Genomic DNA, 27,827 nt, shown 5'->3' with positions numbered 1-27,827 from the left:
CGTCGATGCTGGATGGAAAGAGAGGAGAAAAAAAAAGGAAAAGTCGATGGCTGAAGAACCACGATAGGAAGAGGAGAAAGGATAAAGTGGTTGGAACGAAGGAGTGACGAGATTCGACGAAGGATAGTCGGCCGTTCGTTTCGCAGACCGGTCACGTAGCCCACAGGGCTTATTTATTATCCAGTTATAAAAAAATTTGCATCGAAAAATCGGGGGTGGGTATGTCTGACTTATCACGGCGTGTTGCTACTTCGTCAGGAACTTTATTCTTTCTCGATGCTCGCGTAACACACGGGGCCCCGCCCCATCGATTCTGTATTCAATTTTCGATTGAAAACGCAATAAATCCGCGATGAACAGGGCGACCGTAAAATTATAGTTACGGGGCTCGATCCGAGCGTATAAATTCCGGGCACGATTCCGTCCGCGTCGACGATTCACCGCGAAGACATGGGGGGGGGGGGGGGGGATGGGTTACCGTGATTCTTTGGCGTTCCTCCGTACGATTTTCCGCTAGAGAGAAAACACACGAACCGTTTACCTTCTCGAATCTTCATTCCGTAATTTTCATGAGTTTTCAAGAATAATATTTATTTCCACGGGATAAAACCTATTAATCTACAATAAGATTACATTATATAGGTGACGTGTCTGCAAATATACATTATGTTACGATTTAATTGGAATATTTAGCTTAAAGTTTGGTGCGTACTATTTCCCGATAGATTTTAATCTTGAATAAGTCGCTTGCGTAACGTCACGAAATTCATCGTACAATTTGCCGATAAAGAGGAACATTAAGGACAGAAGGTAAGATAACGCGTGCTCCACTTATCAAGCATTTTCGGCTTTTAACGTACTTCGCAGTCGGGGGTGGCTTTACACACGGCAACGAAACCGATAAGAGGCGAGCGTATCGATGGGAGGAACGGTCGGGAAGGGTTACACACGCTCTCGCGAATTCCGTTTCATCTGGCTAATGCACTTTGCTCGAAGTTCGGCGGATGAAGTTACCGCGGCAAGGTACGATCGAAGTAGTTGTATCGCGGCCATGGGCGCGCCGCCCCGCCGACGTCGCGTATCTACACATTAATACGTGACGCGGCGGGAAAGTTTATGCATTTTCCAGGCCTCGTACGCGTCCTGAATCCAGCCCCGGGAAAAATGAGTTGATAAAGAACGCCATCGAGTTTCATCGTGCCGGGGCGTTTCTGGCGTAAACACCGGAAACTTTATGCGGACAATGAAATATCGGGTTGACACCGGCGGATACGCGCTGGCGCTATCTATAAATTCTTGTTATTACTTACGGTACATTAATAATATTTCATGGGAACCGTCTTGGTTGAACGATAGGGAACCGTTCTGTTAATCTGTAACATACAGGTTCTCCTATGAATCTGTACTTAATAACAGAAAATGTAAAAAATAATATAGCGTAACGTTCCCACGTGTAATCTATAGTATCTTTACCAAAAAAACGTAACACCTCTCGTCGAATATACGCAAGCTGTTACCAGTACCGTAGAATTCCCGTCGATAAATAATTTCTAAACAATTATTTAGCACCGCCATCTCCGCGAAGCCCATAAAGCGTAAGACGATAAGCAGCTAAAGCCTTAGCGCGCGCGTCGCTTCCGTAGCGTTACGGAAGATCGATGCCGGGCGTCGATTCATAAGCGGTGTTATGGTAATTAACATACACACGACACGCCGGTGCTCTGGCAGGGATACAGACATCGAACGTGGTAATTAATTTTCGTGGCCTGTTATCGGTAAATTTCACGCGCGCTACTCCCCGATCGAGACCCCGAGTTTACTCTACAAATAGTGCTTCGTCGACGAATAAGTTACGCCGTTAACGTTGCAACATTTCCATCCAGTTTCCCTGACAGTTTCATGACACCGGTTCGCCAATGGACGAAGATTCGCCCTTCAATTTCACCACCCCCTCGAAATTCTCCTATGGTTCTACCTACATGATAGTCGCGAGAATGTAATTTCTACACATCGAAACCTCGCGTACAGAGAACGACACCTTGACTCTCGAGGTGTTTCCAGCGGATAGGGCCCGACACTGGTTCTTTCGCCGTGAGTTTCCAACGAGAGATCGATGAAAGCGGTCGCCAAGCGATGGCAAATGCTGGGGGGTTAAACCGATTGAGACTAATCAATTGGGCGGAAGTGGTCCTAATGTAAACCCGACCATTCCCGGCTGGACAAACAGGAGATGTTTCGAGTGTCCGGCCGCCGAGTACCTGTCATTTGTCCTCCGTTCGATCGATGACCCCGTATTGGCTACAGGCGAAAAATTTCTTGGGAACTGTCCCGACAACCGAGATCACTACTCGACAAAATTGAACAAGGATCGCTTAACAATTGCACTGTAGGTTGGTTAATAAAACGCGCGAGTTCGTTCGAATGAAATTCGAACAACCGAAATAGTCTTTGCCTCTTTACCCCACGTTCGCCACGCCACACTTCGTGGTTCCTTCACGCGAACGATAGTCGGAGCTAAAAACTCGACGAGAAGTTTTAATAGCCGACACAAGTTTCCTACCCGCGAAACCATCCGTCCGTGAGCCAATTCAATTTTCCTGTCCATTTTCGAGCGAACAAAACGAGCGTTTCAAAAGAAACCACCTTCTTTCACGACCGAGTAAATTTTCTGTTGTAGCTCAATAATTTTCAACTATTTTAAGAGGGAATATGTTAGGAAAATTGATTTTTCACGCATTCCCCGTTAAAAATAAAATAAAAAATAAATAACTATGATCTTTAAAAAAAAAAATAGAAATAATTCGAGGTGCGATGTGTCTCTATCGCGATGCAATTGTTACGATGTTCGTCTCTCATCGTTCCCCACGTTCGTCGCTTTATTACTTCGTACCCCGTTCCTCGCGTCTCGGGAGATTTAAAACGTTCTTTCTCTCTCTCCGAGGATTCGCGTGCACGCCGTTCGAAAATATAAACGCGACTCCCGACAAGCGTGTGTGACTATGTATTCTTGGCAGATTTCCGCTCCCGTCGTCGTTTTTCCCGCGCACGCGACTGTATTAACAAAACGCACACGGTACTGGGTCAATTACACGGAGCACGTCTCGCTGAATCTTTTCGGCGGGGGACGGGCAGGAGTTCCGTCGCGGTGAGAAAACGTTGCAATTAAATTGACTCGCTTCGCGGTACCGTGGACGCGCTTTTGAAATATCGCGGGAGTGGTATCCAGTCCGGCCATTGGTCGTTAAAGCATACGTGAAATCGCGTCTTGTGTTCTTGGTATCCTCTTGCGAATAATCGTTCAGACTAGAGTTTCCTACAACATGCACAGAATCTCACGAAGAATACCGATTAATCCACTCACTGCATATTTTTTATATATTGTACAAACATTTTTTTTTCTTTATAGTATATTGTGTAAACGCTTTTTTTTCATAAAATCAAGAACCAATAATCATTTTAAGATTATTGAAAACGTTTAAAAAATTTGCTTTCATTTTTTTCACATCGATGAATTACTGTATTGTCGCTACACTGATAAAATAGATGTCTACTGTAGTAGACAAATGAAGTTAGCAAGTTATAAGGGTAAGTATAAGGTAAAGTATATGGGTGCTGAAGAAACTATTCCAGTCGTTCAACTAATAAACGAAATTCTTGAGATATTTAATGATTCAGGCAGAGTGTATTACCTATTTCCAGTGATTGATGTACGGTTAAAGCGAAGCACATTGGAATATTGCACTCATGAACAGGACTTTGATCGATCCCCTCACCAAGTGGATTATGTTTCGAAATTACGATAGACTTTTCGTTTCGTCGCTTGCCCGTCAATCATCTCCTGTTTCTGTTTTGTTCCCAAAAGCATTCTTTTCACGGAAGTCTCGGATAGATCGCGACGAGCAACCAAAAGGTGGAAGAGGGTAAACAGACATTGTCATCCCGAACGCGTGAAAATAATCTCGTTCCAGCGGTCGACGAGCCAGGATTCCAGTAGCATTCTTTCCCTCTTCGGCTGACGTTTACCTCGCAAACGAATATTTTTAGCTAGCAGAAGAGAAGACGCCGACGTGACGGGCTAGTCTGCCCGACATTCTGTCGGTTAATAACCCCTTCTTCAGCCTCTTTCCTTGCCTCTTTTCACGTTCTCTCGCGCTGCGTGCACTCGACCCGACGTTCGCCCGCGATTTTCTCGTTCGGAGAGTGAAAAACCGCGGGACACAGGAGCTGGTTACTATGGTTCTATCCTTTTACGATGGGACCAGCTGTCCCCCCAATGGTTTCGAATCCTAGAACCCAGAATATGGACTGGAGCTCGATGATCCGCGAGTGTTCCATGTCAGCGTTTTGCGAATCGCGAATGGAGAGAGGACCTCGTGAAGCCAGACTGGGGTGTGGTCTTTCGATAGTTTGCGCACGGTAAGGCAAAGAAATCGAGATAACTCGAAAGGAAATAAAGAAACGAAGGACAGTCGGAAGAGATTCGACGAGACGGTTCCATTTTAGCGACTCCTTGAAATGGAAATTCCGCGATTTTTATCGCCGGTCCAGATGCTGCATTGAAAATCTCTAATTCCGTTCGGCAAACAGAGAACGTTGATACTAGCGATAAAATTCCGTAACTCTGCGAACGAGAGAACCGGAGAAAATGAACGGGCACTAAGCCGTCGGTTAATTCAGATCTACCGAATGCGAGAATGCGACTCGAGCACGATCCTCAAAAGAAACGGCTTTCCGAGCTCGCGAAAATTCGGGGGACAGTATTGAAAGACGTTCGCCGCGAGGAGTTTCTTTAAAAGGGGGATAAAACGAAAGTATTAGCAGCGGAAAGAGGGACACCCGGTTCCTTTCCTCGTCCATCTAATCACGTTAATGGAATCTTAATGCCGCGACTCCTCGTCCATCGGAGCGTGGAAAAACTTCCGGAAAGGTGGCCAAACAAAAGGTCTCCGTCGTCTCGTCGGAAAATTACGGGACAATGGGAGAACAGAGGAGGCCAGGTTATAAAATGGTAAAACGAATCGGACCAGATTCTCTCTTTTTCCATCGATGTTACGAGCGGATCTGAAATTCACCAGAATTTCATGCACTCCCAACAAATTGTACCGAGCGAAACGTAAAAGCGTAGCATTCAAAATTCATACCAGTCAGATCGTTCGTTATGACAGTAGGAAATTCTATACAAAAAAATGTTCTATAAATTAATCCAAAGCGCGAACATGCAAGAGTGCTTCCGATCTGCCGATTACAGTAAATTCTCCGTGAGAGTTCGACACTCGGGACTGCTTGAAAACTTTTACGACGCACCGCGAATCGTTTCAACACCTCACAGATCTATTCTTCACCCTAAGCTCGAGCATCGTCAATAAATTATGCGTTTGGCAGGTTGCACCCGCCACCCTTCCCCATTTAAGGGGATAAAGTAGAAACTTCCTATCCAACTCCCATGGAATCTTTACTGTATTACATTGTGACTTGTGCTCGAGGACCAAAAATTATAGAAAGTCGTACGATCGAATCCTGAGATAAATCTCCTGATTAACTAAACTGAATTCCTGCACTTTTCACGACCGTCTCAAAGTTACAGGAAGCTTCTTCCCCTGTCGTCTCCTCGACTTCGCGACAGATCCCACGGGTAAGGAAGTTCCGTGGAGACGAGAACTTAGGTGGAATCGGGGACGGAAAATGGGTTAACTGGACGGGGCAGCGTTTTCGATGACAAAAGTTGTTTGCCAGTCCAGAGTCTTAGCGTCCCCCTGTTTTGTCGACGCTGGAACAATGGAACACCCGCCCCCCGCGGGCAACCGTCTCATGCATAATGTATTCGTTCGCCGGGCGCGTCGGCGTGCACGATAAAGCCGGTATCATTGTTTACGAATCATTGAATCGGCTGAATGAAATTACAACGGCGATACGACCGGCTGCCGCCGCACCGTGGAAACTTTCGATCCGCGGAAACCGGCGGAAAACGCGTTTACTTGCAGCAGAATACGGGGGAGTGTTTAACGGATTTCCTCGAACGTACGCGAAAATCGTTTCCTTAATACCACGTCCTTTGTAATCTTTGAGAGAAAATTTCTTCACTTTCGTTCTGTCACGACGATATTCGATTGGATGATTCTTCGAATCAATCGATCGATTCGACTGAAGTTTCGACGAATTGTGGCGTAAGTGGCCAAGTACAGTGTTCTGTCGATTATTGTCAAGAACTCTGGTCCACGTCGCGACAAGCATCGAACAGGAGAAATGTCTTAGACCCTCCTAAATTTGCTTTTTGATTCCATGGGACTCCTCCTCCCATCACAGACAAAAATTGTGTAGAACCAGTCAGACAGTAATCGATGGAATATTGTAGTCGGCCGTAGGGCGTACGCTACCCTTGACGCTAGGACGAGTTTCGGAGTTAATCGAGAAACGATTGTCATACATTACTTTTAAAATTCGCTTTGTACATGATTAGTGTGTAAGTGTAAATAAATTATAGTTACAGTTATATTAATGTCTCAAAATCATTTTCTTCCAAGTCCTGTTTCAACGAATACTAATTCCAGAATAATACTCCTCGGGTTTCCCGGTCTCCGACGAGAAAACGAGATTTTTCAGATCCGTAATCCAGTTCTTCCGGTGGCGAGCCGCACAGATTCCTCGGATCCTCGGAATCGAAAACTTTCCAGCCACCTTCTCGGAATGCCCGGGGAACCAGGTTCGACTACTTTCGAAGCTGCTATCTGTGGACTCTCGACGATCCGCGGGGAGAATACCAAATACATTCGAGCGTCGCTGACCAACGTGCCCGCAACTCCCCGTAGCATCCCAAGATAGATATCGTGATGTTTTCGCCCGGCTTTTCCGTTCCCGTACGATGATCACCGTTAACGAGAGTTTCAATTTGTTATGGAAGCTTAATGAATAATACGGATGACCGGCCCGTTTAGATCGGACGCGAGTGGAAAAGCCTTTAAGCAGCTTTCTCGACGTGAACGCGAAATAATGAACCCCTCCTCCCTGCACGCCCGGAAGTTGTGTGTTTAACGACGATAGAACACTTGCTTTTGCGATGTTATCCGTCCACGGGAGTCTGTAACTCACATACCACAGCAATTATTCCACGAGAATCGTAGGCAATAATGCTCGCCCAAATCGTCTTTTCATTTAATTATCCGTATTCCGTTTCCGGTTTTCGACGTGCTACGAAGAGTTAGAACGGAATTTAATACAGCACCCCGAGAGAAAGGAGAAGAGACCGATCGACCATACAGAAAGTTCTGGTCCTCGAAGTTAAGCGCTGCAAGGATTGCCCCGCGAAATCCAGGATCATCCATTTGTCACCGCGTTCTCCACCAAAGTTCCATTGTTCTTCACCGTTCTCGACCCCCGCCCCGTAACATCGAAATCCTTCCCTTGATTTCTTGCACACCTGTGATCTCCTCAGCGCGTCGTGTCCACTTTTAACGTCAACGGCGACGATAAACGGAATCCAAAGCGTGCAGCATTTCACGAAAAGGTCCGTCGACAGAAGCGGCGGGCGAGCACGCGTCTTTAGAAAGCGGAGAAATTCGAATCGAAGCTCACACACGAAGGCGGGGCCGGCTACTCGACGCGCTCAGCTAACTTTTAATTAATTGTAATTACACGGGCCGGTCGTTGTCCCGTGATTTACTCGTAGAGGCCCCCCGACCGACTTGGAAACATTTCGTGAAATTTCTCGTATTCGGTAAAGCGATTAATTCGCAGCCGGTGAAATTTATAACGAGCCCTTTGTCTTGGACACGTGGTACTTCCCTTGACGGAATAGCGACTAATTTGCGCCATCCTAACGTTTGTCCCAGCCTACCCCGAACCTTGTTGATCTCTGTTTAATAAGGCTACGTGCAACCCGATAAATTTACTAAAGGTACGCCTGTGCACGCGCCGTCTGTAGATTCTCGTTTTCATGGACGAGCATGATTTTACCCAAACGAACGGAAACAAGTAACGGGGTAAGAGGGAAGAAAGGAAATTGAATTTTCTGTTCTGCGGTTCTGAATTTGTGCAAGGTACCTGTTCAGGTTAATTGTACAATAATCTATAGTAGTGTGACCTTCCTTTGACCTTCCGTTGAAGCTCTGTATGCTTTCCGGAAAAGTCGGAGACTCGTCCGCCAAGCGAATAATTCCAATTACGATGATGGGAGACACGAAGAATTACACAGAGTACGCTGGTCACGCGTAAAGTTAAAATTGAAAGTAAACTGCTGACGGTAGAGACGTTTCGTTCGTCTTCCAAGATTCCTCGACGAACGAACTTTTTCGTCGTTCCCCCGCCGCCCCTCCCTGAAACGTTTCACCTGTTCCGGCGAGCGTGTACTGGTTTTACCGGAAGACGGAAAAGAAACTTCTGATACCGTCGACCGAATCCCTCCGCTCTCGGACAAAACGATAAATCACCCCGAAAGTTTTCTTGCCTTAGTCCCCCGCGCGCGCACCACGATTTCTTTCGATTAATCAAAGACGCGCATCAAACGGATGGATTGCCATTAATTTCGCCCCACCCATGCCCTACCCCCGCTTCGACGAAGCCGTTATTAATCTTCGTTTTAAGCGAAAGAGAACTTCCGAGTCGAGCGAAAAGAAATCTCCCGTACGATTTCAAATATCGTCCGACGATTTTTTATTCGGAGCATCGAGAAACAGAGAAATCATCCAAGCTGTAGCTAATACAATTAAAAGTTCGACAGATTTTTCTAAGGATATCTGGCGTGTCACAGGCTTGAAAGCAGGAAATGGAAGTCCAAGGAATATAAAATATCTTAACTAGAATCTGGAGTAGTTAGAATTCAGTAGAATGTCAAAGTCGCTAATACAGTAGCTGCTTGTCTGAAATATTCCAACTTCTACCCTCCCATATAAACGAGCACCATATCAAACTCCACGAGTCGTCCATCTGGCCTTCTGACTTCTTAACACGTTCAAAGTTCCGGCCACCTTCAGGATCACGGAAAATACTCTCCGAGTCCCATCCATTCTCGTGGCCGGAGTAGGACAAGCAAGAAGGAACAACTCCGAATATTTCCAGGACTGGTAACGGGTCTCGACGGGCGCTTGTTTTACAAAAGAGAAATATGCCCGTGTGTTTTTACAGCCCGGCAAGAATTGAAAGCGTTACCGTTCTCGCGATAAAAGCGGCGCACAAAGCGAGAGAGATACCTCTCGTCGCGCGTATCTGTGAGGAAGAATGCTGGTACAAAAGGCGTCGTAAAGGGATGCAGGTATATACACGGTGTTCAAAAAAGACCATTCAATATTTATATGGTATATAGAACACACTGTACTTGAGTAAGAAAGCCTTGGCAAACATAGGTCGAAAGGTCAAACTTCGAATTTTCTGAATTTTTCATTTCGGATTAATCGTTACGAAGTTACAGTGATCACGGCAGACCACTTTTTGTGAAGAGACATCCGGCAGATCGCTCACACATTTATTTACTAATAAATATTTTTAAATAAAAAAATTACCTTATAATCTAGAAACTGCAATCTTTGAAACACAAACACATTTTTTGAATAAAGTCTTATAGTTTTTGAGAAAAAAATTCCCACAAAAACACTTTTCTTCATCCTACTGACTGAGCATGACCCCTTAAAACTCTCCGGATACCGGCCTCGAGAAATTCTCCACGGAGTTTGGATAGCACTTCCGTGTCACCGTCTTCGTAATTTGCACTTATAATTGCCGCGAGGGTTGCCGTCCGGTTGGCGGATACTCTCCGGCTTGGTGGTAACACGGCGGCCGGCCGTCTTGTTAAAAGTCGCTCAATGCCATTATTCTCGTCTCGTAACACCGGTTGTACCTCTAACCAATCTGTTTACTTTACTGTGTCACCTCAGAGTGGACCTGCCACAAACTGCACCTTAGGTTTCTTAATCGCTCTACAGACATACAAACAGATAACCACTATCCGTCGCATAACAATACGAGGATCTTTCTTCTCTAATTTAGAACGGTAATGCGCTCGTTTTCGCAGAGGCAGCTATCTCAATCCGCCTTCTATTCCAAGTTGGTGCACGATCTATTCCCAGCAAGGTCGCGTCTCCTATTTCAAATGGCATCCCAACTTCCTCTAGGCTGGTGTCTCTGAAAGGCCAGAGGCAAAGCGACCTAAAAGCATCGCACACCACGTATCCAGAAGAGATTCGTATCGCGTGAAAGCGTGACCATCGTTGAACAGCCGTCATTCAAAGTCAACCAGCTCCCTGCGCGTGTCGGCCAACGAGGATCCGCGTGCGCGCGGGCGTTCGCCATCGAAAGGAAGCCTAATGGCTCGTGAAATTGGCAGTTCCAGGGGGGGTACCGGGTCGCGGCCTTGCAACGATGAGGTGAATGTCGTTTCGGTGTATGTGCGCACGCCCGTGTCGGGAAAGAGCGTGGCCCGCGTCGATTTTCTTAACGCTCCTGCCGCGGTAATTGAATTTTCTCGGCGAGTCGTTCCGGGTAATTAGCAGTTTCCGGGGCGAGAAGAAACGCGAAAGAGGTCGATACCTGGGGGAGATTCGACGAAGGAGCGACTGGAGAAATATCGTTGGAAAAATCTTCGTATGAAGTAGAGGCCGGCCTTCTTTATCGTCGCGTTGAGCCTATGTACTAGCTCGTTTGCACTTTCTCGAATGTTTCAACCCTTTCGAATGCTTATATCGAGTATACTTGTCAGGAAAAGATAGTATGCTTTTTAGTGAAATGAAACGCTTGAAGGGTTAACACGTTGTTTGCCAATTACGAGATACTTTCGATTATTTAAATACCGTTACAAAATTTTTCCATGAAATTACTATATCATAATATAATTTAAAACGAGATGAACAGCGTCTACTAACTGAACGAATATACTTTCGAAGATTTATGACTTTAAAAAACGAAATAAAACGTGTCTGGCTACGTACGGCATTTTTCACTGTGCCAGACAACGTGTTAATAAACTCGTACGAAAACAATCGAAACAAGTACCGTAAGGGTAATCGAGTCCGTGGAGAAAGCAGAAACGCGAGACGACCACCGCGAGAAACTTGTCGGTCGATGGATGGATGCAAAGTTTCCGGCTCGCAGGATCCTGTTTCGACGTCGAAGAATCGAAAACAGATCGGCAGACGAAGTTTCCACCTCCCCGAACCGAGAAATCTAGCTGCTTTTCCTTCGTACGCGCGCAGTCTGCGAGAAGCTACTCGCTCCGGTTGATTCCAGTATTTTCGCGGAATTCACGAAAAACAATTCCAATTGCAAATTACGGCGTGGTCGGCGAATTTTGATGCGATCGTTTCGTTTCTCCATCGAACGGAGACGAAGGATGCGGGCAGGCGCTAGAAGAACGCAAACGATGAGAAAATACGGGAGCGAATAAAGAAAATTGCCAGTCGGAACAGCGTGAAAAGCGAGGCCACCAGAGAGGATGGAAGTCGGAGCAATCGAACCCCAGTCGGTTGCGTCACGCGTCGTTGGATGCATTCGAATGCACTTGCATCATGGGACGGACGTTGGATTCTCGATTGATAAGCGAATCGTCCGGGAATCGTAATTCCCGCGGCGAAGATCTGCAAAATTGATTTCCACTCGGTACGTATTTCAAGTATATACCTGAAACACCCATTGTTCGAATAATATTACCACGTTCAATGGTACTATAAACGACGCGTATTATTGCATCGCGAACGTTTCGTTTCAGTGAAATGAAAATACACGTCCATTAGCTATGAATCCATGTTTGTTTCCCGCGCAAGCTACAACTGCAATACCCGATTTCCATGATAATTTAACAGAGAAGATAATGGGGGTTCGACGTAAAACAGATCGACCGTATTACTAGCTCTTGTTTATTATAAGTAGAAACAGCGAGTCAATAGTCAGACACGCGAATCGCTATATTCGAACTCGATTTTCCCAAAGGAAAAAAGTATTAGATGAACGACACTGTAACGTACAATTTCGCTTTAATTTCGTGCGGAAGATTAGTTGACGCCTGATTGTATCCATCGTTCCAACCATACCCTGTACGACGCAGCCATGTATCGCTAAATTATGATTTATTCTCGCACATACGGCCATTCACCCTAGCATACCTCGAATATTTACTACACCATTTTAGTGAAAAGGAATTCCTTTTAAAAAAAAAAGATGGGAGTGGAGAATATAATGACATACGAGGGGTAGACGCCGCAGAATAAAAAACAAAGAAGATCGCGGAGGGTCGACAAGGGCGGAAGGGCGGCCGAAATTTTCCGCGTGAATTTCACCCCAAGAATTTTCAACCCTGGGATCCCTTTCTCTTCATTTGCACTTTCATCCCCCGCGTGGAATCGGGCAGCGGTGGCCGTTGGAAAGTGAAAATTACGAGGCTCGACGGTCGCCGCAGAACCTGGGTCTCTTTCTCTCTCCCTCACTCTGTCGAGGGGGTTAGCTTTTGTCTCCTAACGATGAAAATCGGTTTTAATGGAAGCGTAATCGCGAAACGTGTAACTCGCCGGCCGCCTGTTCTCTAGCTTTAAATTACGAACCGGGGGAGGCTGTGCTGCGGTTAACCCGGCACATATTGGGGAAACTGATGAAACCTGGTGAACCAACGAGCGGCGGTCTCGGGCGCGGGCTGATTTAAACCGTCCCGATCGGACCTGTGAAAACAATTTTTTAGTAATTAATTCCAGCGGTGCCCGTTCGACGTTTTACGACCCCAGGGTTTAATAAACTAGACTGAATGAAAATACGTACGCAGACTCTCGTTGATAAGTATTAGGACACTGGCCGTATGGACAGTAAATGTTATAAGGCATTACGAAATTGCAGATAATGATCGGTATTACAACAGAGAACGCAAGAGACAAAAATAACGATCACGTTACGCGTCGACTAAAGAATAATTGCAACTTTCGATGAGAGAATCGAAAATCATTAAACAAGAAGTTCACTGTGTTGCTAATTCGGTAACTTTTAATCAGACTCTGAAACATAAATACGTGTTCCTCCTGATCACCGAGGCGTTCAAATCGATTAAAACAGATCCGACTTCGCGATCTCGAGCTGGATCGCGGAACGAGCGAAATTATTCCTCGGTTCCCATATTCGTAAAGTCAAGGTGCATTGTTTGCCACTCTATGGCGCCGTGAACACCATCGATCACCCGAGGAGCATGTATCGCGGCAACGATTACAACGCGTCCAGGAAACAGGCGAAACGAGGGAAGAGGGAAATGCGCGGCAGTGCATAAAATCTGGCTAAATCATAGAGTCCGGTTCTATGACGGATCCTCCGTCAAATCCTGCCGTTCGATGTTCAACCGACCGGCTCGAACTATCCTCGGACCAGAGGACCCTAACTGCCGCCGTTCTGTAGTTAACTCGCCTGGATCTATCGTATCCGAAGCGGCCATTATCATTGACGACTCGCTCCCATTTCATGCGACGAAGATACGAATCTGGGAGAAAATACGATTGGGAATCGTATCGAGAACCAAGTAACAATCCTCCCGTAAAAGTAATCGAGAAGAATGCTTCGCGTGAAGATGATTCTTGCGTCGATTTTTCTTCCTAGATCAGTTCTAGAGATACCAGAGTTTACTCGTGAAAGGACTTCTTACGTTCTTGAATAACGGAATCTCGAATGTTTTCCACCGATTCGCTATTCAATTCAAAGTTTCTTCCGACACGGGAGTGTCTGTTCGAACGCGACGCTTGCATTGAATTTGATTTATCGAATAGATTTTCAATCGGAGACCCGTACATATCACGCGGTTGGTTACCATAAATCATAACTAGAAAACTGAATGGCCACGGAGGGGCACATGGAATTTCATCCGTGGATCTCGCGATCGCTACTCTTCAAAGTCTGTCGCTGGTTCTGTCGAAACGCCTTGAAATATCGAAGAGCAGAACGTGTTGTTTGGCTGTCGATTATCGATATCAGAAATAGTTTCCTCAAACGGCGTGGCGCACTTTCGACAGCCTGTCGGAACGAGCAGAAATAACGTTCGAGAACGGAACTCCATTTTTAGATCGATGTGTCGACTGCCTCGCGGTGATCTATCCTTGTTATTCTCGTGGAACGTACAAAAATTCATAATTTTCATGTGTTTCGTATGTTTTATTCGCGAGAAGACGACTAGAGCGACTTTTCACGCGATATATTCGTCGTGCTGTTTTCTTCCTTTTTTTTCTCTTCTATGGAGGGACGTAAGGTCTCGTGGAAAATACCTTTTTCCCCTCTGGTAGATTCGACGTTAGAGGAGGGGTTGTATGATTAGCCTTTGAGCGTTGCAACGGCAAAGAGTGGCGCTTCCCGATACTGAAACTAATTTTGCAGGCGCTTTTCAACGCTGATTGGATTTCGTATCCTCGATTAGCTCGCGGAGCAAGGATTAAACGGTGCTACGTGGAAATTCGCGGGACGAGATCTCCTTCTATGACCTGCTAGGATCGTAGTGGATTTGGGGAAAATGATCCCCATAAATTCAAGCAAAAAGCCTAACCGTGCGAATGTCACCGTCGAACAGATATCGATGAAAATTCGCGTACAATCGAGACATACGAATAATCGAACTAAACTTTTCGTGAATCTCGCAAAACTCTCACAACCGAGAAAGTTCTACAAGAATTATACACTGCGCGTCAATCTTCTTGCATAACCCACTTCTCGATTCTGTGTACCACGCGATCCATATAAATAACCACATAAGTACATTATTCAACGCTGCAATTAGTTAGAAAACGGCGGAAATTAGACTGAAACGACGGTATCGCATGCTTTTCAGAAATCTCCGGTCCAGTGTGACCACCACTAGTACTTTCGTACTAAACCTTGTACTTTTTTTTAAATTTTTAGCCTTCTAATACGTTCACCAATAGATCTAGTACTTTCTTACTTCGGAATAATAATAACACTAACAACAATAACATGAAAGTTGGACATATAAGTTTAACATTCCGTGAAACCAGAGTAATTTCTCATTTTTTCCAGCCCGATTGCTAACCTTCTCCTCCCTGATCCCATACTAATGGAATTCGACTGGCATCAGCCTACGAAAATACGATATACATATTCTTCGCTATTCAAACACTTTTCACGCGCTATAACATAATTACAACAATGAAAACAACTGAAGGAATTAAATATTTTAATACAAGTAACTACCTTTTGATGCACAGCTTAATTTGGCCATTAAAAAAATAAGTTAGTAATATCGTAAATTGTCCTTTATAGAATGAAATACGAGCAAATAAAAATGTACTACTTTTTTCAGAGTTAGTACCTTTTTCCTGCATAAGCTGATACGAAATACAATTGTTGCTGGGTGATCACACTGCTCCAACCGACTATTGTCGAACACTGTTGCAGACGGGCCTCTGAACGCCGAGGAGCGTGGGTCGTTCGTCGTTGAAACCGTACGCGTTATCGAGGGAATTCCCGGCCGTTCCGCTTATGGGTCATCTCTTATCGATCCACTTTCCTATCCGTTATTACCGGTCCCTATGCACGAAGATTAACGCGTGTCCGCGCGATCGACACGAACTACTCGGTATTATTTCACGAGTCACGGATCGGTGCTTCGTATAATTACCACAGCGTTCTTCCAACCTAAAGCTCGAAGCTCTTCGACGACCCCACCCTGAAATCCCTGCTACGAAGTGGCTCTGGAGGATGCGGTTTCGCGAGTGTATAGCTTCCAACGGTTGACGTTAATTCGCACGGCGTGTTCCGCACGCTTCACCTGCCGTGTTTATCAATAAGCTTATCGAATATACGCCTACATCGATACCCGATTTAGGAACAGGTATATATGTATATACCTACTACGTGGCGTATCAGGTTGATAGCTGGCTTGTTTCAACGAGATACAGCTGGTACACGATACTTGGAGCAAGTTTGTGATAACACGACCGAAGAAGTATCGCGACAGTGAAAATACGAAAATCTGAATAACTGTATTCTTTTTGCTATTAGTTATATTGCGATGTTTATATTTGTTACATGTACAGTCGGTTCGAAATGTAAGTCCACGACCGATATCGTATTTAACCCTGCTGTTCTCACTTATTCTTCACGTTTGCGACCCTTAGAATTATTTCCAATTTTTAAGTGATTTGTTCTTAGGAAATGGAAAGTACTAAAACAAATATTTTTTCAACCCCTTTTCCAGAATTCTCAAGGTCACCTTCAGTTTTTTTTATAGATAAACCTAACAATATTTTACGCAAAACAAAATATTCCTTACGATGTTTGCCACATTCACCTTAATATTCTCTAAAAACTGGGCGTAAAACAATTTAATTTTAATGTTTAATTTTACTTTTATCAAGCAAAATAATTCTCGATCGAACAACTAGCAGTAGAATAATCCAACTTGATCACGTTTCATGGCCCACCCTGTATACACCTTGCACGAGTCGCTCATAAACTCATTTGTACGAGTTAACTTGTTACAGACTTCGCGACGGTACGCGTTCACCGCGAACAGGAGCCGATCCGCGCGTTCGAGTCCTTATCCACGCGCGACGGAAAGTGTGCACCTTGCCAGGTAGTTCGTAACGAACGTTAGACGGTCCCCCGACGGAAGCTCGTTATGTCTGCGCAAGTTCGCGATAGAGAGCACGCGAGATACCCTTTTGCGCGTCTTTGCTCGGACAATGAGCAATTTACGCTGATCCAGGGAAGATTACGCTCCGGTTCTACTCTTCGGGCTTCCGTTTTCATTCGGTTGAAGCGAGCGCGCATGTTCCCCGCTTCAGGGTTTCTTGGTGAAACTCTGATCGAGGGGATAAGGAGACACAGAAGTGCCATTCATGCCGATGAAAATAGTCCGTCGTGCAACAATGAGACCTCGAGAATTCTCGGGGTCTTCGAGCGATTTGTTTTAATGATTCTCTTGTCGTCGGTTCGTGTAACTCGCATTGTACACGGCGTACGTTGGAATTTTGCGGTGTTTCGCGCGGATTCGTAAGACAACGACTCAGGCGTGACGAACGAGACAGCCTAGCAAAGGAAGAATACAGGTAGTAATAAAAATGAATGCATCTGACAAAAATTTCTGACAAATAAGATTTGTTCCAAGAACATCACCAAACATACCAAAAGATCCGACATTCCCCACCCACCGACCCGATACCAATAACCAGGTACCGCATTCGTACGCCAAGAATCGTCTAGACACGCTCACGGTGTCCACGGAAAAGTGAAACTTGCAGGCGAATCCGACGATGTTAATTCACGACGGAATACTGCAGCGAACGCGACAGTGGAGCACGAAGACGAGAAAGTGAATGATTCGCGCGGCGCGATGAAAGCGAGCATCGACGAGGACATCGACAACGAGCACTGGGAGGTGAAGGTGGGGAGGAAGAGCATCGACCACGGAACAAAACGCGACGGAATACGAGGATGGTCTGTGGATAAGGTGTAATCAGCACGAGGCAACACCGTGCAAATGCATAAATCATTCCACACCGGAGGACACATTCTCGCACAGGCGTCAGTCAGACACCGACTTCCCCCGGTTGGTTGCTTTTATCGCGATACTCCGTTGGAATGCGGATCATCCGTTACGTGGCTCTGAGACGTATTCACCTATGTGTGTGTGTATACGGTAATTTCACTGCTCGATTAATCTGCAATCGTCCCGCGACGCATACGAAACGCACCGCTGTGCTGCGACGACCCGTTGCTCGAAAGAGGATGAAATTGCGACCACAGTGAACGTGGGTTGATTACGAAACCTCTGGTCTCGACGGTGCCTAGTGACACCAGGCGATCGTAGATGCTGAGAGAGTTATACGACGCAATGAAAACAGCGATCATCCGTGGCCTTGCTGTTTCGCGAAGCCGGTGTATCCACGCAGTGCGGCCAAGTGAAAGTGGGAGAGTTTCGGTGTACAGAATCAGGTGCGAAATCGCGATCTGTAGGTACTTTGTACACACAGAGAGGCCGTGATTAATTGCACACACACGCGCGGTCTTGTTTAATTTAACGCGTTAGCGGTCGGTAATTCTGGGCCACGGCAATTATGATTCCTTCGGGATCGTTAAGACACGGAGCAACGTTATGGTCGCCAAGTGTTACGCTCGAGTTCGCGAGCGTCTCGCTCGGTTAGAACAAATTACGGGGAAACTTCTCGTTCAAGGAGAAAATTTCTATCGTCGTCGGACTACGAGCATGTTTGTTTGCTGGTATTGGAATTGTTACTGTGAAAACGAAGCTTCGGTCAGAATTTCGTCGTGGTTTGGCACGTAGAATCCACCCTGCAAAAGTGTCCAACACTGTTCTTAACAACATATATCTCTACATTTTATAACAGGTCCAATAAGACGTATTACAGAGACATGAATGTATTACGGAGAATGTAGAGTAGAGCCACCGTTAATACAAAAAACGAAACAATGTACTCGAGTAGGAAGTTTTCATATTCTAATTGCTCCGTTCCCATTGAGCAACCAGCCCAAGCGGTACACTCGTCGCATTATTATGCGCGAGGCGATACATCCTCGCGTGCACCGTCTCGTTTCCCGTTCATAGCGTCCACGGCCTGCTCGAGAATTCGGGCCACCCGTTAGACACAGAGACAGGCACACACGCTCGTTTGTATACAGGGTGTCCCACCTAACGTGAACACCTTTAATACCTGACTTGCTTTTGATTTGCAGAAAAGTTATATTAATAAATGCTCGAAGTGATATCCACCAAGTTCTATACATTAATTCCTCTATCGTACTTATTATATTAGTTAAATCTACTCTCATAAATTTGTAGATTTTTCGTACTCAAGGTCACACGAAGGTCACACTATTATAAGTCATTGGATTGGTCTCGAAAAATATAACCTTGATAAACATTCTTACTTACCATATTATTTATTCGTTCTAATTAAATAACACTTTCCCCACGCATTGTTTTCCTATCTTCAAAAACAAGTGAGATATTGAAGTTGCTCATATTACATGGGACACCCTGTATATACTCGTATACAAACAGAGAGCGTTTCCCAACCGCGGCTTTTCTCACGAAAACTTATGCTAATCGCGCTCCTCTCTCTTTCCACGTTTAATAAAACCCGCGACATTGTCGACGGTGTTTCTTGCGGCCGATTTCCCGGCTCTTTGCTCCGTCAATCGCGGCGCACACAGGTGGCTGGGAGATAATTGCGGTGCCTGTTAATTGGAGCTCGTTCACCTTCGTTCACTTCGGTGACTGGCGACGCGGAGACAGTCGTTCGGAAAATGAAAACCGTCTCTCTCACGCTGCTCGCCCCGGTCATCGCGATCGAGATCGTTTCCCTGCAAATTCCACCCTCTCCGTATCGTTATCAGACTCGACGAAATAGATTGTTCATACTCAAAGATGAAAAATTGTATGGAAAAAGGTAATCGTGCAGTTATGATAGGATCAAATCCACATTCAAATAGAGTAATTTTTTCTCGGTTGTCGAGCATGCAAGTAAACACGACTCTCCACAAAGGGAACAGCAAACTCTCGAGAGTGTAAAGAGCAGGGAATCGGTATCGAGGATTATACGGTCCTCCATTGTAATAAGCAAATCGTGTTGTCGAATCGCTGCATTATTATTATTACCGCAGGCTATTGATTTTCAAGTCTCGGTGGGTAGCGTACCAGCTGAAATTATGCGAAGGATCTCGATAATTTCTAAACAACTACGTGACTTCACGGAATCTCACGGAAATTTGAAAAATAAGAATCGAGAATCGTTCAGTTATTCTAACTATTATATTGAACTTCTCTCTTTTTCAGTGTTCCTCTCGTACTCGCCCGAACGATGGACCGATCTCGAATCTCGTGCAAAGTTGGAAATTAACTGCGAAAATCCATTGGTAACGGCTTATCCCACTTCCCTTCTCCATATTTGCATTCTTCGTTTCCTTTGTAGACGCTGCAGTGGTTCCGAGAATATTCCATCTACAGACTGTCGATTCAAAACCACGTACCAACCGGGGGCCTGGAGTTTCGCCTTGAGAGAGCAGCTTTTCCGAATTAATTATCCCCGCGAATATTTTCCGCGTCGCTGGAAAACAAGGCCAGAAACACCAGATCCTCTCGACAAGTGAACGCCCGTCAATAAACCGCGATATTAATTCAGGGTATCGATGGATCCCCGTTCGAACCGGTAACGCGGCATAATTGCGAGTTACCGGTAACACGATGACGGTAACGAGCGATGCGTGTATCGTGACGATTATATTAAGCGAAAATTCTCTGGTCGCGAACCGTTCGGCCGAATACATCTCGATTACGAACGTGGAAGAGCCTCGTGTTCCCTTCCTCCGTAAATAATTGCGGCTACTACTGGAAAATTGGAATTTTTAACCTCGGAAATATGAGAACGACTGGTCTGTTGATTTCATTTGAACGGCATTTATCGATATTTCTCGTGACCCACGGCGTATATTAATATGCAGGTCGCAAGCAATACTGTATTTCGAAAATAAAATACGAAGTTTTATTTAAAAACGAAGTTTTATTTATTCGACGAGTAAACAGCGAAGATATCGAAACGATTGCACGTGTTGACCGTAGGAAATCGAAGATCGTTCGAAAGTGATTCATCGGCTGACGATAAAACACGTCATCGAAAGAAAACGTGACCGGCAGATCTCACGGAACATACCGGTTGTTACTACGTACGAATTCATTTTCGCGGGGTAACAACGTAATTAAAACCAACGTTAATTGAATGTCGCGACGAGACCGTTGAATGTTTCAGCTGCAAATCGCGTTTATTTTATCGTCGCGTGTGCATTGCATTCCATAACGATGTATTTTTGGCCCGATCGCTGAACCGTTAACAAGCATGTATTACATTTTAATTTTATTCGGCCTCGCTGCAACGTGATTTTCTACCACGTTACACGCTACGAGTTATGTAATTTTTTATGTATCATATGAAACGGTCGTTTCCATGAATCGTAATAACGATCACGAAAAACAGGGGATCACAGTGCCAACGTTAGAGTCAGATCGTCATGTTCACCTGTAACCAGTCAATGAGATTAAATGATCGTTTGCCAAAAGTCTATTTCAAGAAGAAACGTTATTTCATAACAAAAATTGGAATTTCCACGTTCAATCTGTTAAAAGCGGTGAAATACTTTTCTGTTATCTTTTACTCGTTATTCAAAACTCTTTATCCAGCTAATTAATTTCGCCCGTCTCCGATCTGCAGGCGATCTTTCAACATCGAACGCAAACTGCCAGTAAACCAGAGACTTGAACCGACCTAAATGACTCTCGGACCCTCGATCCTGCCTTGCGTGCCGTTCACCAGGTAAAAAGAGGACAGAAAAGGCACGTTCGCATGGATCGTCCTCGTGCGGGTCATCTCGGTTCCGCGAATCGCGGCAAGCAACCGGGCTTCCGCAATTAATTGGCCCGACGTCACCGGAGGGAGGTTTAATTAACGTTGTCCGGTAGGGTATTGCCGTCTTCGAATTCGATATCGATCGTTCATTTGAACAAGCGAATACATACATGTTTGTCGAATCGGGATTCCGTTACGATCAATTTGGCTAATGACGTTTATATTATTACTGGACTGTTACTCGGATATTTATGAAAATATAGACTTTTATTGGGTGCAACGGAAAGTTCTGTTGTTTTTTATTTTGTCAACTTTCGAAGCTTCTCGCTAATAGATGGAAACCGGTACTGAAAAAAAAACTGACGTCAGTTTTGAGGTTAACTGTTCTATTGTATTCAGTAACAGAAATTATTGAGAACACATTACAGTGATTTTTGAGAACAAACGTAAACGTCTGTTGATATTACAAACATACTTGGGGTTCATCAAACAACAGCATTAGACCACATTAAGAAGCCTGGTTTCGGTTCAAAACGATAGAACTGTTTAGTACATCCAATACAAGCTAATTTACAGATAGTGAGGTTAAATAAAAATTTGTTTGCTGTATTTACTATACTACCAAGTTCAAAATAAAATGAAGTCCTCTTTAAACGTTCTCAAACCCTTAAATATACTGAATTCTAGACGATTCCTAATGCTATAAATGCATAAAATCCGCAGTCTAATCATTACTCCGTTTAGTCGACGATATATGTTTGTTCATGGATCCGGATGCACCTGCCACAAACTGCATACACATATATACATACACACTCTCGCGCATCCACGTGATACATCATTACGCGAACGTAATCAAAAACGATATATTGCCGGCTTGCGCCCGCGAAATTGCACTTTTGGAACTTTATTCGCGAGCGGGACGGCCTGGAAAAATATACGAACAGTCGTAAAAAGACGCGAGAGTTATTAACCGTCCGGGAGAAACGATGACATAACTTCTAATTGGTCTATGAAATACCATAGAGCGAAACTATCACAGAGCATTGGACTGTCCGTGGAGAAAGAGGCGAACTCTATTGTCTATGTACTCCGTTAACTTCCATATTTCGATAGACTAATTTACGAACAGAGAAATAAAAAACTTTTTACAACAGGCCAAAGTGGGTCACGATCTGGCGTTGAACTTCATCCGAGTTTCTGTTTACTCGTGGTAAATGTAGGAAAATTTGCAGTCTAATCACGACGCTTTCGATTATATTCTATCGTTGCTAACTCCATCAATTTACATCCATACAGTATCATAATATATCCTATCTCGTCGAAATGGTAAGGAACATTGGATTCTCACCGTTTCTCGAAATACTATCTGAGACTTTAAGCGAAAAGTTCTTTAATCGCCATTCCGTCATAGGGATTTCTTCATAGGAAAACAAAATTTGTTATTTATACCCGGAAACAATTCATTTAAAATTGTTTTAAACCGATCTAACATAGAATTTAGATGTTTTTTTCTTTTTTTTTTTAGCACCTAACATGCTCATATCGTGTCATATACATTGATGGTCCCGTGCCAGAGTGCGTAGTCAAAGTGTTACTACCGTCAACAATTTCGGGAATATTCAAATGGGTCGATTTAAATCGGCCCCCCTGTGTATCGCAAACTCTCCTGTTTCATAGTCAAAACGATTATTTAATTTCAGCGATCCATTCCGCAAACCTCGAGCCTGTTCCGATCGCAAAACGAAAGAAAGTCTTTCAAATCCGGATAACCGTTTCTGCCCCATCATTCTCCAGACTCGCCCATCCAAAGCCTCGAAATCCCGAGCGCATAATATCGAGCGGTACGTGTGCAGCTAAGATCTCGTCAAACAATCTCTCCTCTTCGAAGCTTGCGGAACCGCCCGTTCGCTCTGGATTCACGAAACGTTCCGCCCGCTAAACACCCGTCGCATTTCCCTCGCATTATTCCCGAGCACTTTGCGAGCCATTAGCCGGGCCGCGCTTCAATTCGCGCCTTCGGGGCCGCCTCCGCTCGCAAAATTCAGTTAAACCGCCGACAGTTTCTGGACAATCAGCCTGGACCCGTTCATTCGGAATGCGAACGGGGCCGCTTGCCTCCACACAACCCATCCCACCACCCACTTTTCAGACCGCGTCGGGACACGCGCGTGCACACATTGGGATGGCAGAAAAGGGGAATAGAGGTTGAAAAGAGGACGTGTGCACTGTACGCGCATACACACACACACATGCACACAAGTGTCCGTGAAATCTCGTTTACGAGAAGCTAAAGGGAGGACTCCTCTCCGCGACATCCGAGGAGGAGAGGGCGATAGAGCCGGCCAAAAGCAATTTCGCTTAAACCCCACTCGTCGTTCGTCTCTCTCGCTCTCACCCCACACGTTCCAACAGCCCCGTCACCCGTGGTCCTTTCGCTCCTCTTTTCCCTGCCCAACCCTCCATCCTCATGGTTCCGTGTCCTCTGACCGAGCTGCTTTCGGTTCTCCTGGGTCCGGATAACGTCGACGGTGCTCCGCCCGTGGAGAAGAGAATGCAACGACGGGACCGATAAGGAGATTGAATTCTATGCCCGCGTAATGATCGCAATAACGGGAAACAGTCCAAAGGGGTATGGGGTGAGATAAGGCCGTTGGTAAACGACCGTGGAAATTTCGTGGGCGAAATAGCGCGTACCAGGTGTTAGAGGCTGACGACGGGACAAAGTGAAACGAATGGAAATCGAAACGTTGCAGAAGGATTGAGGATGGCGACTTTTTGACTTGTTACGGGGAGAATACGAGCGAACGTTAGAGTCTCCAAAGCACACACGTTCGGAGATCGGTATATTAAATCGCGATACCACAGATGTAGAGGTGGTAGTGGGAGAAAAAGACGCACTGATAACGCGAGTCACGTTCGTAATAGAGGCTCGAGTATCAACGATAATACTATCAACATATATGGGTAGGAAAGCCGACTAACAACGTGTTGACTACCACAGTGGAAAAAGCCGTGCGTAGCCAGACTCGTTTTACTTCGTTTTTATGTCATAAATCGTCGAAAATGTACAAGCGTTTAGTTTAAAAACAGTCTTGTTTTAAATTATACTGCGATATTAATTTTACGAAAAATTATGTAACGCTGTTTAAATAATCCAGCCCTCTTTAAAGTATACTGCGATATTAATTTTACGGAAAAATTTTGCAACGATATTTAAATAATACAGCACTCTGTGCAATGTAGACATAGTAATTTTTGCATTTTAACACTCTGACCGCCACGCCACCAAATATATCTCGCCCATATTTTGGTGGCGTGGCAGTCAAAGTGTTGAAGTGTGTTTAAAAAAAGAAAGCGGGACATGTTCGACTGACAAATATTAACTTATATATCGATGTCATGTCCCGCGATATTACGCGGATAAAAAAAAATCCGAAGAGTCGTATGATTGATACTTTACAAACGGCCCAGTTCCACTTCCGCCGGTAATTACGCCCCGGTAATTCGTGCTCGCCCGAACGGAGAATTAAACGAATACAGTCAACTGGATTTCGATCAAGTTCCCCAGCTCGCTGTATTATTTTCGCCGTCGTTCTATACGTTTTTAATCCCCCCCCCCCGTCCACCCAATGTGTCCGCCTCATTCTCAGGCTCATTACCGAATATCGCGCGCGAGACACACAGTTTAATGTGAATTTTCCGTCGCGCTGGTGCAACACCGATTTTCACGCTCCAAACGCCAAGCATTTCAGTGCGGGCCGATTCGTTGAAATTGATCCTGAATAGTATTTCAACGGGATTTATTATCGGGCAGAAATAAACGAGTAAGAGCAATCCCCCGGTGAATTAAGCGGGGAAAATTAGCCACGATGAATAACCGCGAGGAACCAACCGTGGTCGACGCGACAGTTTCTCGAAAGCAGCTTCTGAACACGATATCTGGCCATTGACCGTTCGACGCGATTAATAACCGCTAAACTCCGGCTATTAACCGCGCCGTTTCGAGAACACGCGGTGTTTGCGATGCAATTGCAATTACCTACCACGTGAGGGCACGAGTGATTTCGTTCGTTATCCGTATTAGTTATGTGCGTTATTGCTGTGATATTGGGGCGTAATTCGTTCCGTATTGTAGAGCAAGTTTAAGTTCAGCCTCAAAAGTGGAAGTTGTTCGGCTAACGGGACGACGAAAAATTTTTTCCGACAATCAACTGCCATCGCGACGCCGCCCGCACGAAGAGGTTTAAGAAGCAATTAGCAGTGATAACGCTGTAATAAACGGAGGGGTCCCGAGAGCGCTACATACGAATGACGTGGAATTAATTAAAATGTATGCTGGGCCACCGACGCTAATGGAACAATAAAGACCGCTCCCTTAACGATCATCCCCTGTTACCGCGCGTAGCTAGAACCGTCAAATGAATCAGTTAGACGTTTACCACGGTTGCTCTCTCTCTCTCTCTCTCACCCGTTTACGCGGAAAATTTATTTAACCGTTTAACTACATTATTCGACGACGTGTTCACTCCCCTCTCCCTGTTTCTCCTACCAGGTTGGAATTCCCGTCCGGTAATTTAACGCCATTGATTATGCGAATACGCGAGGAGCCGGGGAAATCGTGCGAGCTTCGTCGAAGCCTGAAATCCGACCATATTAATTTCACGTGTTCTAATAAAAATAATAATATATTCTTCTATTGTGAAGTCTTTAATATCGTTTAAACACTCCTCGAGAGACACAGGTTTCTTCGATCGTGGAACACGAATCGTTTCAAAATTCGTGTTCCACGATCGAAGAAACCTGTTCAATTTCACGGGTCTCGGTGACATTCCACCGTTACCTCTGCTTATCAGTCACGGGGAGAGGAGTGGCGAGAGTTCTGGTAACATCAAACGGCCCTTGGTTTGCCGCTTCTCCGCGTCTTTTACACCGTGCACGGCCTCTGATGATTCGTCTTTGACGAATCACCCTCCGTCAGCTCGTAACGCTCCGATGTGACCTACTGCCTTTGGAACCGCGCTACGTACGTACGTGCAACCCCTCGTCGACACAGGGAAGCTGGGGGAAGCAGGGAAGAGGCTAACCTCAAAAGAGGTGCTTCAGGGGACTGCCTTTCCGTAGCCATTCCTACAATTCGTTTCCAGACACCTGCCTCTCCGTTGCCTTTCCCTTCCCCTAGATTCTACCTCCTCGTCCCTCTTGCATCCGGTCTCATCCCGCGTCCCTGTGTTCCACCCTTGACTTTCTCTTCACGACCGTCGCCCTTCCGGTCTGACTCTCCATCTTGATGTCGAGTTTCGACAATTTTTTAGCAAACCCTCATTGTCTGAATTCCACGGAACTTTCTACTTCTCCTTTCTTATTTTACAGTATATATAATGTTTCTTGCACTCTCCCGCTGACGGACTTTTATTTATAACAGTGACTTTGCGAAACACATCGTGTTGAAATAGTTGGTGTGTACAATATCGTTCGGAGCAGCAGAGAAGAAGAATTAATGTGTTCGTTTACGTTGGGACAGAGGATTTAACAATTCGAGCTACGAGGGAACAGGAATTATTCTCCGGATCCGATTAATGTGACGGTTATTCGGTCAACCTAAATCGCATAACCCAGTCGTCGGGAGACACGTGTCGCCAACAAGCTGTCCAACGTTTTTGCCAACCCCCGTCGGGATTTTCGAGAATATTTTTTTTTTCGGTCGCAGTTTTCACGACAGTTCGCGCACCGCGTTAAAACCACCCCTTTTTCTGCCCGTCAGTCGTCCCGAGGGGAAAATGGGAAGCTACGGGAGCAGTTGAATTCGTTTCTCCAGTATTCGTGTAATTCTCCGCGGCAGAATGTTGATTCGAGCTCGCGGTAAAAAACTGTCAGCCCTCGGGGGAACCGGCGTAAACTCGTGCGGTTACAATTTTAACGAACACGTCGGGGAAAAGCTGCTCCCACACCCCCGCGAGCCCGACCTCGGGCGGGAAGTTCTCGAATTAAAAGACCCGTTCCCTCCGAATGAAATTCGCCGCTAGGATCTCTTATCCAACGCGACCGTTCAAGAAATAGATACTGAAATAAGGATAAAACTGAGGCACTCCCACCATCCTCCTAAAGAAATCCCTCGAAAGGCTAAAGTGCCTCTAAAAAGCTAATGATCGTGAACCGTCGTGTTTAAACTCCTCTCTCTGAAATTCCACTCTCGAATTCTTCTCGCCAATAAAACATTCAGGGCTCACCTCTTTCGTTGACGTCTACCCCAGACGTTCTTCCTCTCGATGAGCTTCTTCTTTGCTCAACGCACCCGCGCGACTAGAATGCAGGAATGATTTTATAACTTCCTCATTCGTGATTCGCGAAACTGACGATACAACACTCGTAATTAACCAGGAAGAATATCGTGATATCGTGGACCTCGGTTATGCGATCGAACATCAAATATCCGAATTACCGTTCGATCCGCTGGTCTGATGGTCCCCGACGATACAGGAAGTGGTACCCGATGGTAACATTTTGTTTCGA

General features: G+C 45.3%; 1 long non-coding RNA gene across 1 annotated transcript in view; it reads right to left on the bottom strand.

The window, feature by feature from the left end:
• The window catches only part of LOC107187820, a 104,159-nt gene extending 76,554 nt beyond the window's left edge, over positions 1-27,605 (bottom strand). Inside the window, exon 1 of the long non-coding RNA XR_001516216.1 lies at positions 27,545-27,605. This is a non-coding gene — a long non-coding RNA (uncharacterized LOC107187820). The remainder of the gene's footprint in view (positions 1-27,544) is intronic.
• Between the last annotated feature and the right edge of the window lie 222 nt (positions 27,606-27,827).

Source organism: Dufourea novaeangliae, unplaced genomic scaffold (assembly GCF_001272555.1).
Source record: "Dufourea novaeangliae isolate 0120121106 unplaced genomic scaffold, ASM127255v1 scaffold112, whole genome shotgun sequence".
NCBI classification, from domain to species: domain Eukaryota; kingdom Metazoa; phylum Arthropoda; class Insecta; order Hymenoptera; family Halictidae; genus Dufourea; species Dufourea novaeangliae.
This window is presented reverse-complemented; position numbering and strand designations above follow the sequence as displayed.